Raw genomic sequence first — 14,211 nt, 5'->3', positions numbered from 1 at the left:
TCCGATGTATTGAACATCTTGGAAAGGTTGAGGAAAGTCGCAGGCTCCTCTTTCTTCGGGAAGAAGTAGGGGAACAATGCCGACAATACCGCATTAGCATTCGACACACCTTCACGAATCTCGGACCCATGAAGTTCCAGATAGGAAAGTGCGTCAAGGACAGGGTCATTGACAGGATTTGTCAGATCAAAATCTTGGTTTGTTTGGGCTGTTAAGGAAACAAAGCATTAGTGAAAAGACAAGAAACAACGATTCTCATAAAAATAGAAGAGATCAGCAAACTTACTGAAAGTGCGGCGACTCTGCGTTTTCAGGCGCTTGAGGATTCCTTCTTCACGAGAAGCTTGCGCAGCCTTGTGCCCATCTAAGGCAGCTGTAGCATCCTCAAGCTTTTTCTGCAGTTCCTCGACACCAGCAGCTTTTGCCTTGGCTTCGTCAGCTTCGGCCTTGGCGTTGCTAGCAGCGAGTTCGGCTTTCTTGCGAGCCGCCTCACTTTGCTCAAGTTTTAGAGCAAGTGCGTCGGCGCGTTCGTTGGCCTCTGCAAGTTTCTCTATCGGGATATGGAAAAGAAAGGGAAGAAAAGATCAAAAATCGCGACAAGTAACAGGAGCAAAAAATCAAGGAAAAACAGCAAGTATAAAAGTCGTTACCTTCGACTCTATTAGCATATTCACGGTACCCAATAAATTGGGAACCGATGCGGAGAAGATCCTTGATCATAGGCTGTTCAACGTGAACATAGCAAGAGAAACATCGGCATGAAAAAGAGAAAAGGTGTGAAAAAACAAAATAAGGAAAATATAGATGTCTACAAGCTTACATCATCTAGGAGCAGAGTCGACGAACTGCCCAACTGAGGGGCAGCTTCAACAATCTTTTCAACCCTTGTCCTTTTTGGTGAAGGAGCAAGGGGGCTTGATGGTGGAGTAGTGGTGACGACGTTTTGTTGAGGAGGCGACGTTTCTTCCCCTTCAACTAGCGTGTCTGAGGCAAGTACAGTACGTGACGTGCTTGTCCGAGGAGCCACGTCAGTAATTGGTACTTCTTCCTCGTCATCACTGTTGGTCAAAAAATGGCAGCATAAAAAGCAAGACAGGATAAAAATTTCGAGTACAAAAATAGGGAGAAATAAAGGTGACTTACGAGCTGACGAGGGATTCAACATAAGGATCGTAAGCTGCCTTCGGATGAGAGGGAACAACTTCTTCAGCCTTAGAAGTGCCAGAATCCTCGGCATCAGTCCTTTTCCTTTTGTTCTTTGGAGAAACAGCAGGAGGAAGGGATTGCGTCGACTCACTGGCTTCAGACTCAACTTCTTTTTCATGAGAAGCCGCAGATTTGTGAGAACCCGTGACTTCACTTTCAGGAACAGAAGAACCTTGAGTATCTTCGGCAACGATGGCCTGTTCTTCGACTTCTCCACCCTCCGGAAGAGGAGGAAGGGAAGTCATAGTAGGATGGTTCTGAAAAAATAGTGACCAAAGGAAAATTAAAGAGATGACAATACAATGAGATACAGAGAAAGTGCGGAATAAGATAAAAACTCGAGAAGACAAAATACCTCGGGGAGTGGATTGGTGGAGCTGTATGGTTCCACGCGACAAGAGGAAGGAACTGGGTCCTTGCCCAGGCGAGAGAGTCTTCGAACCAACTTCTCCAAGTCCTTGGTGGAAAGATCACCGGAGATTCTGTTGGCGTCATTTTTACCAGAATACGTCCAAAGGGGATTTTTGCGAGCCTGCAGAGGCTGCACTCTAATCCTAAGGAAGTAGGCAGTGATTTGAACACCAGACAGCTCTTTGCCTCGAGTGTTTTGAAGCTGGCGGATACGAGACATCAGTGCCTCTGTCGCTTTTTTCTCTTCCTCGGAAGCTTCGGCATCCCAGGAGCGGCGGCGCTGAATTCTGGCACTTCCGTCGAAAGGGACTATGTTGTGCTCAACGGAGTTGGCGCTTTCTTCGTGGATATAGAGCCACTTTTTGCGCCATCCTTGGACAGAATCAGGAAACTTGACGTCGAAATAGTCGACATCAGTACGAACACAGATAACAACGCCACCTATGTTATAAGTGACGTTGTGGGAGCCATTGCGGCGGAGGCAGAAAATGCGCTTCCACAGAGCCCAATTGGGAGGGATTCCGAGGAAGCATTCGCAAAGCGTGATGAAAATAGAAATGTGAAGGATGGAATTGGGGGTCAACTGGTGCAGTTGAATCCCATAAACGAAAAGAAGGCCGCAGAGGAAATCGTGGATTGGGGTCGAAAGGCCGCGGATTAGATGATCAACAAAACTAACCCGGTACTCCATTGGAGGCTTGGGGTAGCTTTCTTCGCTGGGAAAGCGGATGGCGTCCTCCTTCTTCATGAGGCCGAGCCTCTTCAGCATGTTGGTGTCTTGGTTGGAGATTTTGGATCTCTCCCACTCAAGATCCTCGGCGGCCATCTTGGATTCCGGAGTGCTGTGGCGAGTCAGACGCACGCGCGGTGGCATCAATGGCAATGGGCAAAGCAATGTATGAGCGTGCGGAAGATCAGAGAGAGTTGGGCGCAGGGGAAGTTTTGCGAAGAGGAACAGATGAGCGGCGCAAGCGAGGGGATGAACGGAGGTTGAAGAAAGGTTTATATAAGAATTGGGTGAAGTAGTGTGCCGTTCAATGAAGAAATCGTGTGGTGAGAATAGATCTTCTAGATACAAGGGCAAAAAAGTATTTTTACTGAGATAGGCGTTACCGTACGTGCGCCAGAAAAAGCGGAGGACGTGTGTCCCCCACTTGCACGACGTGTCAACGTGGTGGAAGCAATGGACCCACAGGGCAGGAAAATCACGACTATTCAAGAAGGATGAAGTAAATTTGATTAACGGAAGCATGTCGATAAGAAAAATAAAAGAAGATTGGCGACAGGAAGAATTATTCAATACTTCGGGAGCCTTTGATCAAAAACAAGTTTTTGCCCAAATGCTAGGGGGCTACTTCGACAAAAAGTAAGATTTCGACTATGGCAATATAGAAATTGCGGGAGCCTACAACCAAGCACAAGTTCTTGGCTGTAGCCTCGGGGGCTACTCCCATCGGGAGCGCTGTTCGCGCACCCGAGAGATAAAAAAAGAGAGAAGAAGAAAGAGATCATATTGGGAAGTAATGGCAATATAGTGACAAGGTGGACTAAAATGTTGAGCCTACAACCAAGCACAAGTTCTTGGTTGTAGCCTCGGGGGCTACTCCCATCGGGAACGCTGTTCGCGTGCCCGATGAAATTATCAAATAAAAAGTAGAAAAGTAAGAGAGTATATTTCGAGTTATAATTAACTCTACATATACTCCCATCGGGAGAGCAATATAAGTCATACTTGACTCGATAAAATGTGCCATTCCAACAGCCGGAAAAGCACTCGACAATATATTCTCAGAACGCCGAAGTTGCGATCAATTTCTGAATGCCGCAAATTTGCGAAGGTAAGACCCCAGATCCGTTCTGCTGGGCGTGGCATCGCCAAAGACTGCGCTCTGCTACTTTTATCCGTATCAACAGATACGAAGAAAAATCCTAACGGACGCGTTAGGTATCCGATAAATTTGACTGGGACTCGACAGAATGGTAAGACCTTAAGCGGCACCTGTCGACGTTTACACCAGTATCCCGAGATCATGTCCAGGGACGTGATTTTGAAGTAGCTTTTTGCGGATTGCCACTAGAGCAGTTAACTAGTACCTGATCCGTCAGATGAACTAGCCCCAACTACCAGTATCCCTGTACAATATAGAATTTTATGTGAAGAAATATAAAAAGTTAAAGCTTGCGAGTAAAAATAAACAGTGGAGATTTTCCCTGACTCTACGATTCAAGCAAAATCTCGGGGGCTACTGACATAGGCACCCCAAATGGGCCTGCCGAATATAGTACCCGGGGTTTACTGAAGGCCCACTACCCGAAGAATAAGAAGATTCGAGAGCCCAAGATGTATTTAAGGAAAAGATGAGTTGTAATAGGAAGTGTTGTTTGTAATCTGGCGGGATGAGTTAGAAACCGTCTCGGACTCTGTAAACTTGTATAACACGAATCCCTCGGCTCCACCTCCTATATAAAGGGGGAGTCGAGGGACGAAGAATCAATCGAATCATTGTCTGCAAACCCTAGTTTTCATAATCGTCGAGTACTTTTCGGCTGAAACCTTCGAGATCTACTTACCCTCTACTTCTAACTAAACCCTAGCCTACAATCCATAGGCATTGACAAGTTGATACCTTGTCACCAAGTACTACACGATGCACACACTGTCACCATTACACCGTGCAGGAGGAATAGACTACTTTAATAACATCACTAGAGTAGCACATAGATTAATAGTGATACAAAGCACATTGCAATCATAAAGGGATATAAATAAGCACTTCACTATGCTACTCATAACGGTGAATAAGTATTCTGTGAAATATAGCCTAACAGACCCACACGGTGCACACACTGTCACCTTTACACACGTGGGACAAGGAGTCTCCGGAGATCACATAAGTAAAATTCACTTGACTAGCATAACGACATCTAGATTACAAGCATCATCATATGAATCTCAATCATGTAAGGCAGCTCATGAGATTATTGTATTGAAGTACATAGGAGAGAGATGAACCACATAGCTACCGGTACAGCCCTTAGCCTCGATGGAGAACTACTCCCTCCTCATGGGAGACAGCAGCGGTGATGAAGAAGGCGGTGGAGATGGCAGCGGTGGAGATGGAGAAGCCTTCCGGGAGCACTTCCCCGTCCCGGCGGCGTGCCGGAACAGAGAGTCCTGTCCCCCAGATCTTGGCTTCGCGATGGCGGCGGCTCTGGAAGGTTTCTCGTCCCGTGGCTTTTCGTCAATCGGTGTCAAGGATTTAGGTCAGGGAGGCCTAAATAGGCGAAGAGGCGGAGTCGGAGGGGCCACGGGGGACCCACACACTAGGGGGGCGCCCCCCCTTGGCCGCGCCGCCCTGTGGGGTTGGGCCCCTGGCTCCCCTCTGGCCCCTCTTCGGTGCTCTGGAAGCTTCCGGGCAAAATAAGATATTGGGCGTTGATTTCGTCCGATTCCGAGAATATTTCCTTTGTAGGATTTCTGAAACCAAAAATAGCAGAAAATAGCAACTGGCACTTCGGCATCTCGTCAATAGGCTAGTTCCGGAAAACGCATAAAATCATCATAAAGTGTGAACAAAACATGTAGGTATTGTCATAAAACAAGCATGGAACATAAGAAATTATCGATACGTCGGAGACGTATCAAGCATGTCCTGGCCTTATATCCTTTATGTAGAGCTTTAATTCTATTACTCATTCTCACCTCAGAACAATCAAGAGGAAGCTTGGATTTCCTATTTTTCTTGAGGAGAGCAGACGTAGAGGAGTGTGTTTGTTCCTTAGTCACTCTTCTTGGAGCCTGTGGTGTGAGAAAACCTTGGGTGTCTTCAGTACTGGCCAAAGAAAGAGTGCAGACATGAGGATTTTGTGATGGGCATTGCCTAGGTAGCACAAAGGCTCTAGAGTCAGTATCAGTGGGAGCATCCATCTCACTCAAGATCTGCCAAATTCTGGACTGCAGCAGGTTCTTTGCCCAATCAAAATCCTTAGGAGTTAGAAGCTTGGCTGTGAAGAAGTCAACCCATTGAGCAGGTACAGTAACTGTATTGAGAACAAATCCATCTGGCTTGAAAAAAGAAGACCAGGAAGTTGTACCTTCCTTGGAGAAGTAGAACGAGGCCCTGTCAGAGGGATGATGTGCAGGCATCTAAATCACAGGGTCAATGATGAAATCTGGCATTATTGCCATGCCAGCATGCAGGTTTTGCTGATGGATTAAAGGAGGGGGCCCATTCACTGAATCATCAGAATCACCAGACAAAGTATTAGCATAACTAATAGTAACAGTGAGATCATTGTGGACTTCCTCTACTTGCATCATATCTTCATTTGCTGCAGGAGCTGGTTGTGGTAAATTTGGAGCTGCCAAAGCAAAGATCACAGGAGGCTGAACATTATTATGTATGACAGGGTTGAGCAGATCATTAAGTTCAAGAAACTCTGCTACATCCAGCTAGTGAGGAGCATCATTCAAATCAATAGCTATATTGTGGGGAACAGCATTAAGATCAACATCCATCCTAAGAAAATTGAGATTTTTTCCAATGAAATTCATAGGAGGAGGGCCAGCATTGGCATTGTGGTCATGGTCCTGAGGTGGAGCAGGCTGCCAATTAGGCCATGCATTATTGGATTGCTGTGCTGGTGCAGCAGCAACATCTGCATGTGCAGGCATATGGAAGGCCACATTTGGCATGGGATGAGGTGTGGAGCCATCATCTGGTGGTTGATCTTCATCAGCAGGTAAAGCACCTAACAGTTTGAATTATGAAGACAGGAACATACCAAGACTCAGCAGCCCACTCATTACCAGATGAAATAACACATGAGTGAGGAATGTGGTGCAGATCAACAACCCTTACTTTAGCAATTAAGGCTCCATATGTGCTAACCTCTTTATCCCAAGAAATTAAAGCCCCAAAATCCTTGATAGCACCCCTAATATGCTCATCTGCCCAATAATCTGAAGGAAAAGCTAGAAGCATAATCCAACACTCACGGTTATAGGAAAAGACACGATGGTTTATACCCTTGTTATGCTCGACAAAATTGATTTCGCTGCCTTGAAACTGATGGGGACTGTTGCTAACTAGCTAGTCTCTATCTGAAATCGAGCTAACCCTGACATATGCAGAGCCAAGAGGGCATCGATGGGTGATGTCGAAAGTGAAGCGCAACTCATCCTAAATAAAAGCTCTGAGAAATAATCTGGTCGCGGCAAACGGTTGGTTAGTAGGAAGCCCTGAAGTGATGGTGGCGATGGCGAGGTCTTCGTGCTTGGCGGAGACCGGACTGGCGACATGATAGCGGCATTGCTGCGGCCGATGAGGCACCTCCAGGATATTGAAATGTCCGGGGATGAATAGTGATGGATCCACCGGGAAGTTGGCCATCTCCGATTGGCGCAATGCGGTGGTGGCAGGTGGCGGGGACGGTGAGGTGCTACAGTGCGTCGGAGCGGCAGGAGCAGCAGGGGTTTTCCAGGGAGGTGAAGAGACAACGCCTAGGCTGAGAAAGGAAAAAAGAAGAAATGCCAGGATGTCTTTCCTTTGACTCATTGTCAACAGCCCGACTAGCAGATCCAACCATCAAATGTAGTGACGTGTCCTCAGTAGGCGGCTGAGATTCTTCAGCAGAGCATGGTTTATTGAGATCCAAAGAAGGCAGGAAAGAAATTTCCTTTTCCGGCTGATTAACTGCCTTAGGGATCCAGATATTCTTTAAAGCTGCACGGCAATATTTTTTAATATGACTAGATTTATTGCGGTTGTGGCACCTGATTTTATTCCAGCAGTTACGATGCAGGTGGCCGTGCTGAAGACAGCGTGGACAGAAACATCGTGGGCCAGGAGCTTGTTGGGCTGGCAATTGGAGCCTATCAAAGGCTAAGGTGTGTTCCTGGGCCCGTGCATATTGGAGCCTGTCGAAAGCTGAGACACGCTATTGGGCTGCCTCAGTTGACGCCGTTGCCCGAGCTGTAGCAAGTGGAGCCTGCCCAATTTGAAAACCTGAATTCGCGCCTTCTGTTCTGACGGAGGAGTGCAGACGGTTAAAAACCGAATTGATAGGAACCTCATTAACTCGATTAGCGGAATTAGGGCTCTAGAAGATTTGTCCCAACGATTCCTCCGAGGGATTGGCCACGATCAGCGTCTTGAGCTCCTGCAGGTGTAGGTCCTCTAGAGAGTCCAAAATGGAGGTAACAGGTTGATCATCAATGCCAAAACGAAAACAGCGCAAAATCTGCTGCAAATCAAAGCCATCCATAGTAGCCTCTGAAAGTGATTCTTTTTCTCTGATGGATAGTCAATGCAGAAAAGAGAGTCTTGGAGGCTCAACAGGATTGTCAGTACTAGATGGAGTCCTACCAAGGGGAACTGAATTTGCACCTGTCAAAGGCTGACGAACAACTTCAGCAAAAGATTTTCTGCCCACTTGATGTAGCCCCGCCTATCGTCGACGCCACACCATGGCCAAGGAGTCCCCCAAGTGGACCAACAACACAAACCCCCGCCATATATGTCAAGGTGAACTCTTTCCTCTCTATGGTTGACCTCAACACCAACTTGAATGGTATGCTACCTCATGCCTATCATCATGGTGTCCATAGGTGCCGACATCGACAAGGACCAAGAGAGAAGGAACTCCCATGGTGCAAGGAAGAGAGAAGAAGAAGAAGGAAAGAAGAGAAGAAGGAAGAGGAAGAAGAGGCGGGAGGAAGAGGCCCAGCCGGCCAAACCGGGCCCCAGGCCGGCCAGGCCGGTCCCAGGGCCGGTCAGACCGGATCCACCCCGGCGACAACCGGCATCGTACCGACGCCAAACCGGGAAACTTTTGCGAACTTCCCGGTCTGGTGCCCGGTTGACCGGCCCTGGCGCCAGGCCGTCCGGTCCCAGGCCCGGTTGGCGCCCGGTTGACCGGATTTCATGGGACTGACTCGACCGGAAACGGCCCGAGTCGATCAACCGCATACCTTTTCGACCCAAGTCGCCTTGTACCTCTATATAAGCACCTAGGTCATCCCCTTTACCCCTTAGACAAGATTTAGGCTTAGACATGGATTTGAGCTTTGTCTCCCTAGGGTTTCATCCCCTTTGTATCAAGGCTACCCTTGTTGGATGATTGGATTTGGTGTGTGAGATTCTAGTGCTACCCACTCTCTCTCCCACTCCTAGATTCATCTCCCTCACCAATCTCTTCGCTCGGAATTCTACCGCGCGTCTCTTCCGGGTTGATTCTATTGGCGTGGTCCATCGAGCCACGGGGGTAAGTATCGATTGTATCGGGTTGGTGTGCGTGCGTGAGTTCCTCGTATTCTTCGTGTTCATCGTGTTCTTCACGCCCTCCCTCTCTTCCTCCTTTGGATTTCGGGTCAACCGCAAGATCGGGCCACAAACGGGGTCTTAGACCTCATCATATGATATCAGCAGCCTTTGGTTTCCGCGGATTTGACCCCCCACCCACCCAATTTCATCTCTGAAAATTTTCCCCAAAAATCCCCAAAAATAGCCCTAAATTGCCTTTTGACGGATCTGCGATTTCGTTGCGTTTTGAGTGGTTTTGGTCCATGGATTCGATGTTATTGTGCTTGATCTACTATTTCCCCAACTTCTAGCCCCCAATTCCATCGTTTTCCTTCGATTTGGGTCGATTTGGACGAGTTTAGCTCAAGAACACGAGCAGCCGGTTGAGCAACCGGTTAACCGGGCGGCAGACCGGCCCGGCCGGCCCAGGACCCGGCCAACCGGGCGCCATACCGGGGAAGCCGGCCCCAGGCCCGGCCAGACCGGCCCCTGCACCGGGCGCCACCCCACCCACCTCCACCGCCGACCACCACCACCGCTCTCCACCGCCGGCAAGCACCGCCACCCTCCCAAACCACCGGTAAACAACACCGCGGCACCACAACCACCACCACAACCGCAAGGGCATCGACACCACCCACCACCGGCTTACCACCGCCACCACCGCCAAGCTACTTTGACCCTTTTCTTCCGCTAACTTGTGTTTGCTTGTTCCGGTTTGAGTGCCTTGTTTGTGAAACTAACCCGCAGCTCCGAAGCAAGCGACGACATCCTCGGCACCCCGAACTTGCAAACGTACTCTTGACACCACCGCCATCATTGCAAGTTGTGTGTTCCGACACCGCCTAACATTTTCATCTAGGTATAACTTGCTCCCCACCTTGTAACCCTCTTCTTTTGCGATCTATCCTATCGAGCATTGCTTACCAAGTGTTGCGAGACATTGCACGTGGCCCCGATTGTGAGGTATGTGCGTAGTGTGGAGTCAAGCTTCTAAGCAAAACTTGTGTGGCAAGATAGCAAAAGCGAGCTAACGCTAACATAGAGCGTGAAAAAGAAAGAAAAGCACAAAAAGAGTGCAAGTGCCATCATACATACAAAAGAGTGCAAGTGCCACCATAGATACAAAAGAGTGCAAGTGCCACCATATACAAAAGAGAAAAAGCTTTTAAGCAAAAGAGAGAAAAGAGAAGAGAGGCCGCGTGTGAATCTTGTTGCCTCTCCGTTTGCAACCAAAGCTTTGCCTCTCCTTGCGTTAGTGCGACACCGAGCACCCTTGCTTTTGGGTTCTTACACTTTTCCGCTCATTCCTTGGTCGCACTAACCCCGTTCATCTCGTGTGTGCGTTCCATATCCTTTACGTGTTTATAGTGATCATCGCTTTGACATTTGAATTTTTGGATTTCACCCACCCTTGACAATACACTTGATTTTGGATTTCGTCTTTTGGCTTTCCACCATACTCACCTAACACCATATTTGCTAGCTTTTGCGTGTGCTTTTGTGTGAGTACCCGATACAATTGTTCTAACTCTTGGTTTTGTTGGATCACCCCAATCTTGTCATACCACGGTAAGGTTGCGAGGTAGTGTTCTTCCACTAACATACACCATATAGATCTTGTCGTGCTAACATGTATAGCGACGAAGAAGATACGGAGGAGTACACGGAGCACTTCGAGGAGGATACCTCTTCAAGCACCGCGGATGTGGAGGAACATGTGGAGCTCGACACCGACTATGGCTCCACGAGCATCACCGACATGACCGACATCGAGGAGCTCTACATCGACAATGGCTCCTCAAGCATGGACGACATGGTGGAGCACCACCTTGAGGACGACATCGACGAGCTCTACATCGACAATGGCTCACCACTCATGGACGACATGGTGGAGCAACGCCACGAGTACGACATCGACGACATGGTGGAGCAACACCACGAGTACGACATCGACACCATGGCGGAGCCTCACCTATGCTCCACGATGAGCAAAGACGATGCTCCCAAGTACACCTACGTCGCCAAAGGAGCTACATATGAAGATAGAGGACCTCCAAGATGGCACCATCATATGAAGCATCAAGAGCGTCCCCAACAGGATCGCCATCGACACACTTCTCCGAGCTCCACAAGGCGCCACCATGAGAGTGCTTATGCACAATATCATCGACATCAAGGACATCATATGGAGCGTCAAGGGCGTCCCCAACATGATCGTCATCGACACTCTTCTACAAGCTCCACAAGGCGCCCCAAGCAATATGCCAAGTCGCATGAGCCATCGTCTAGGCATGGCAAGGACCGTCATCGACTCACACTATCTCGTGATAGTCGTCGACCACTACCACCTCATGGTCTACATCGACATACGTCACCACATGAGCTTCGCCGCCACAAGCCACTTCATGATCGCCATCGACCAATACATCCCCCAAGGATCTTCGACGACACTCATCAAGACATGGTGATGAAGCACGACGACGAGAGCCTCGACACGACGACGACAAACACCATCTTTCGGTGTCCACCACTCCAAGGATGGCAAGTGCACATCGCGCATACCTTCCTCATATGGCCACTTCCACCTCTTGCGCCACCACCACAATGGCCCCTAGCTCATCACATGCCTATGGACTCCGATGCTACAAGTGCAAGCAACAAGGCCACCGCCCACGGGAATGTCCCAATATCCTATGTGAGGTATGCAAGGTCAAGGGTCACGAGGCATGGCAATGCACAAAGCCAAGAGCCAAGACGCTCTACTTCAACGAGCTACAAGCCCAAGCCACCAAGAAGCTTTTTACGCCAACACTTCATGATGAAGATCGACAAGGTGAACTCAAGGGTGAAGTTGAGCCGAGCCTAGCTCTCAACAACACCATGGCGCCATCGATAGAGGACGACTTGGGAGGCGATGGAGTTGAGATGGTTGAGCATGGGAATTTCCCTTCAACCAAGGAGGCGCATGGAGATGAGAAAGTCGAGCCTACTCCCCTATGCTTCATTGATGAGTTGGTACCAATCCCATGTGAGCATGAGAGCCACTTAGCCCACTTGAGTGAGAGTGATAGTGAGTTGAGTGACTTCCACCCCATATGTGAGTTTGAGTGCTTCCGTTTGGAGGACATGAGTGATACACAAAGTGAGTTGAGAGAGGTAGATGATAGGTCCATGGAGGACATCGCTTTGGCTAACACATTAACCTCTCCCTCATTTGTGTCTTCTTATGTTGCACTAGGTTCCACGGAGGACGAGTTTCCGCTCATGGAGACGATGTACATGGTGCATGAAGATGATGATATCTCACCATGCTTACTTCAAGATGAACATGACGACCACATGGATCCTCCTACTTCCACAACACCTACCTCAAATGAGTCGACCTACAAAGGTAACAACATAGGTGTTGATGATGCCATGATCCCACTAGTGGACATGATGAATTTTGAGTGCATGCATGATCTCGATGATCCATTTGCTACTTCACATGCTACTTTCCCATGTGATGCTTTGCTTGATAACATTGTTGATCATGTGGAATTGATTGCTTGTGATACCATGACCATGCCATGCTATGAGAGTTTCACTTTTTCCCCGCTTGCTTGCAATGATAATGATTATGATAATACTTGTGTTGTGCCACCCTTGATGAACACTTGCTCTTTACATATGGTTGTCGACAACAATGATAACATGTTGAACATGATTTGCCCAAAATGTTTGCACTATTCCATGTTCCTTGCATCCAAGATTGTGAACAATTGCTCTTTCTTATGCTTGGTATGCAAGAATGCTTATTTCATTGTCCATGAGATGGCCCCCATAGCCTTCTCAAATTTTGATGATCCCAAGATACCACATGCCATGAATGCACCTTCTTGCCATATGCACCATCGCCATGCATTTCATACTATCTTGATTGACACTAATGGTGATGTGCACAAGACATGGAACATCATGATGGATGATGTGTTCCTTTACCATGCACACACGCTTTTTGTTTTCTCTTTTGTGTGTATAGGTACCCGAATGACAACTTCCACCGCTACGGAGCATGAGCTCACGAAACGCGCAATTGAGAGCTACCCCAACAAGGACGAGATACATGATCCAACCCATGGGATTCACGCCAAAGGGTATGTTCCCAAACGCCTTCGCCCTCGTGTGTTTCCGGCTTGTCTTGTCGAGCTTCCGGTTTGGAACAATGCCTCATCACCTCTTTTGCCTCTTATGCAACATATCTTGACACATCTTGTTGGCACAATGGTTGTTGTATGTCTTGATGTTATCATCATACACTCCGAGAACCTCAAGGACCATGTCATACATGTGAGAGACACCTTATGCATCGTGTGCCACATGTAACTCATAAATTTGCTCTTCTTTGGATTTCTCATTTCATCTTTGGCAATTGAAATGGATTCTTTGACACTTGAGGATACCCATACTTGGCTCACGCCAACCATACTTTCCCAAGCTAGAAGTTTCCATCGCTTTGCCATTGCACATAACAATTTTACCCCAAATTTTGCCGCCGATACTTGCCTTTTGATTGTTCCATTTGTGTGGGACAATGCTACACATCACATTTTTGACACTTTACAAACCAAACTTTTACATGCACAAACTTTTGCCCCACCAAATTTTGAATACACCGACACTCTTTTTGTTCCCATTTTTGCCAAATGCCTCTTGGAGAAACGACATGATGCTTCGTATTTGATTGAGAGCCTCTTGTTTGCCGATCACAAAATTGGCATCCACAAGCTTTCCATTTGCAAGTTGTTTTCCCCAAGCTCTTCTTCGACCGCGACCTTATCTCTATACCACAACATGGGACAACCATCATGGACTACACCGTCGGTGAGGAGGAACAAGAGTCGAGGACGACTCTTCCCCAAGGGGGGGGGGGAGATGATGTAGCCCCGCCTATCGTCGACGCCACACCATGGCCAAGGTGTCCCCCAAGTGGACAAACAACACAAACCCCCGCCATATATGTCAAGGTGAACTCTTTCCTCTCTATGGTTGACCTCAACACCAACTTGAATGGTATGCTACCTCATGCCTATCATCATGGTGTCCATAGGTGCCGACATCGACAAGGACCAAGAGAGAAGGAACTCCCATGGTGCAAGGAAGAGAGAAGAAGAAGAAGGAAAGAAGAGAAGAAGGAAGAGGAAGAAGAGGTGGGAGGAAGAGGCCCAGCCGGCCCAGAGGCCGGCCAAACCGGGCCCCAGGCCGGCCAGGCCGGTCCCAGGGCCGGTCAGACCGGGCCCCAGACCGG

Source organism: Lolium perenne, chromosome 3 (genome assembly GCF_019359855.2).
Source record: "Lolium perenne isolate Kyuss_39 chromosome 3, Kyuss_2.0, whole genome shotgun sequence".
NCBI classification, from domain to species: domain Eukaryota; kingdom Viridiplantae; phylum Streptophyta; class Magnoliopsida; order Poales; family Poaceae; genus Lolium; species Lolium perenne.
The sequence above is the reverse complement of the archived record's forward strand: the minus strand, read 5'-3'. Positions refer to the sequence as shown.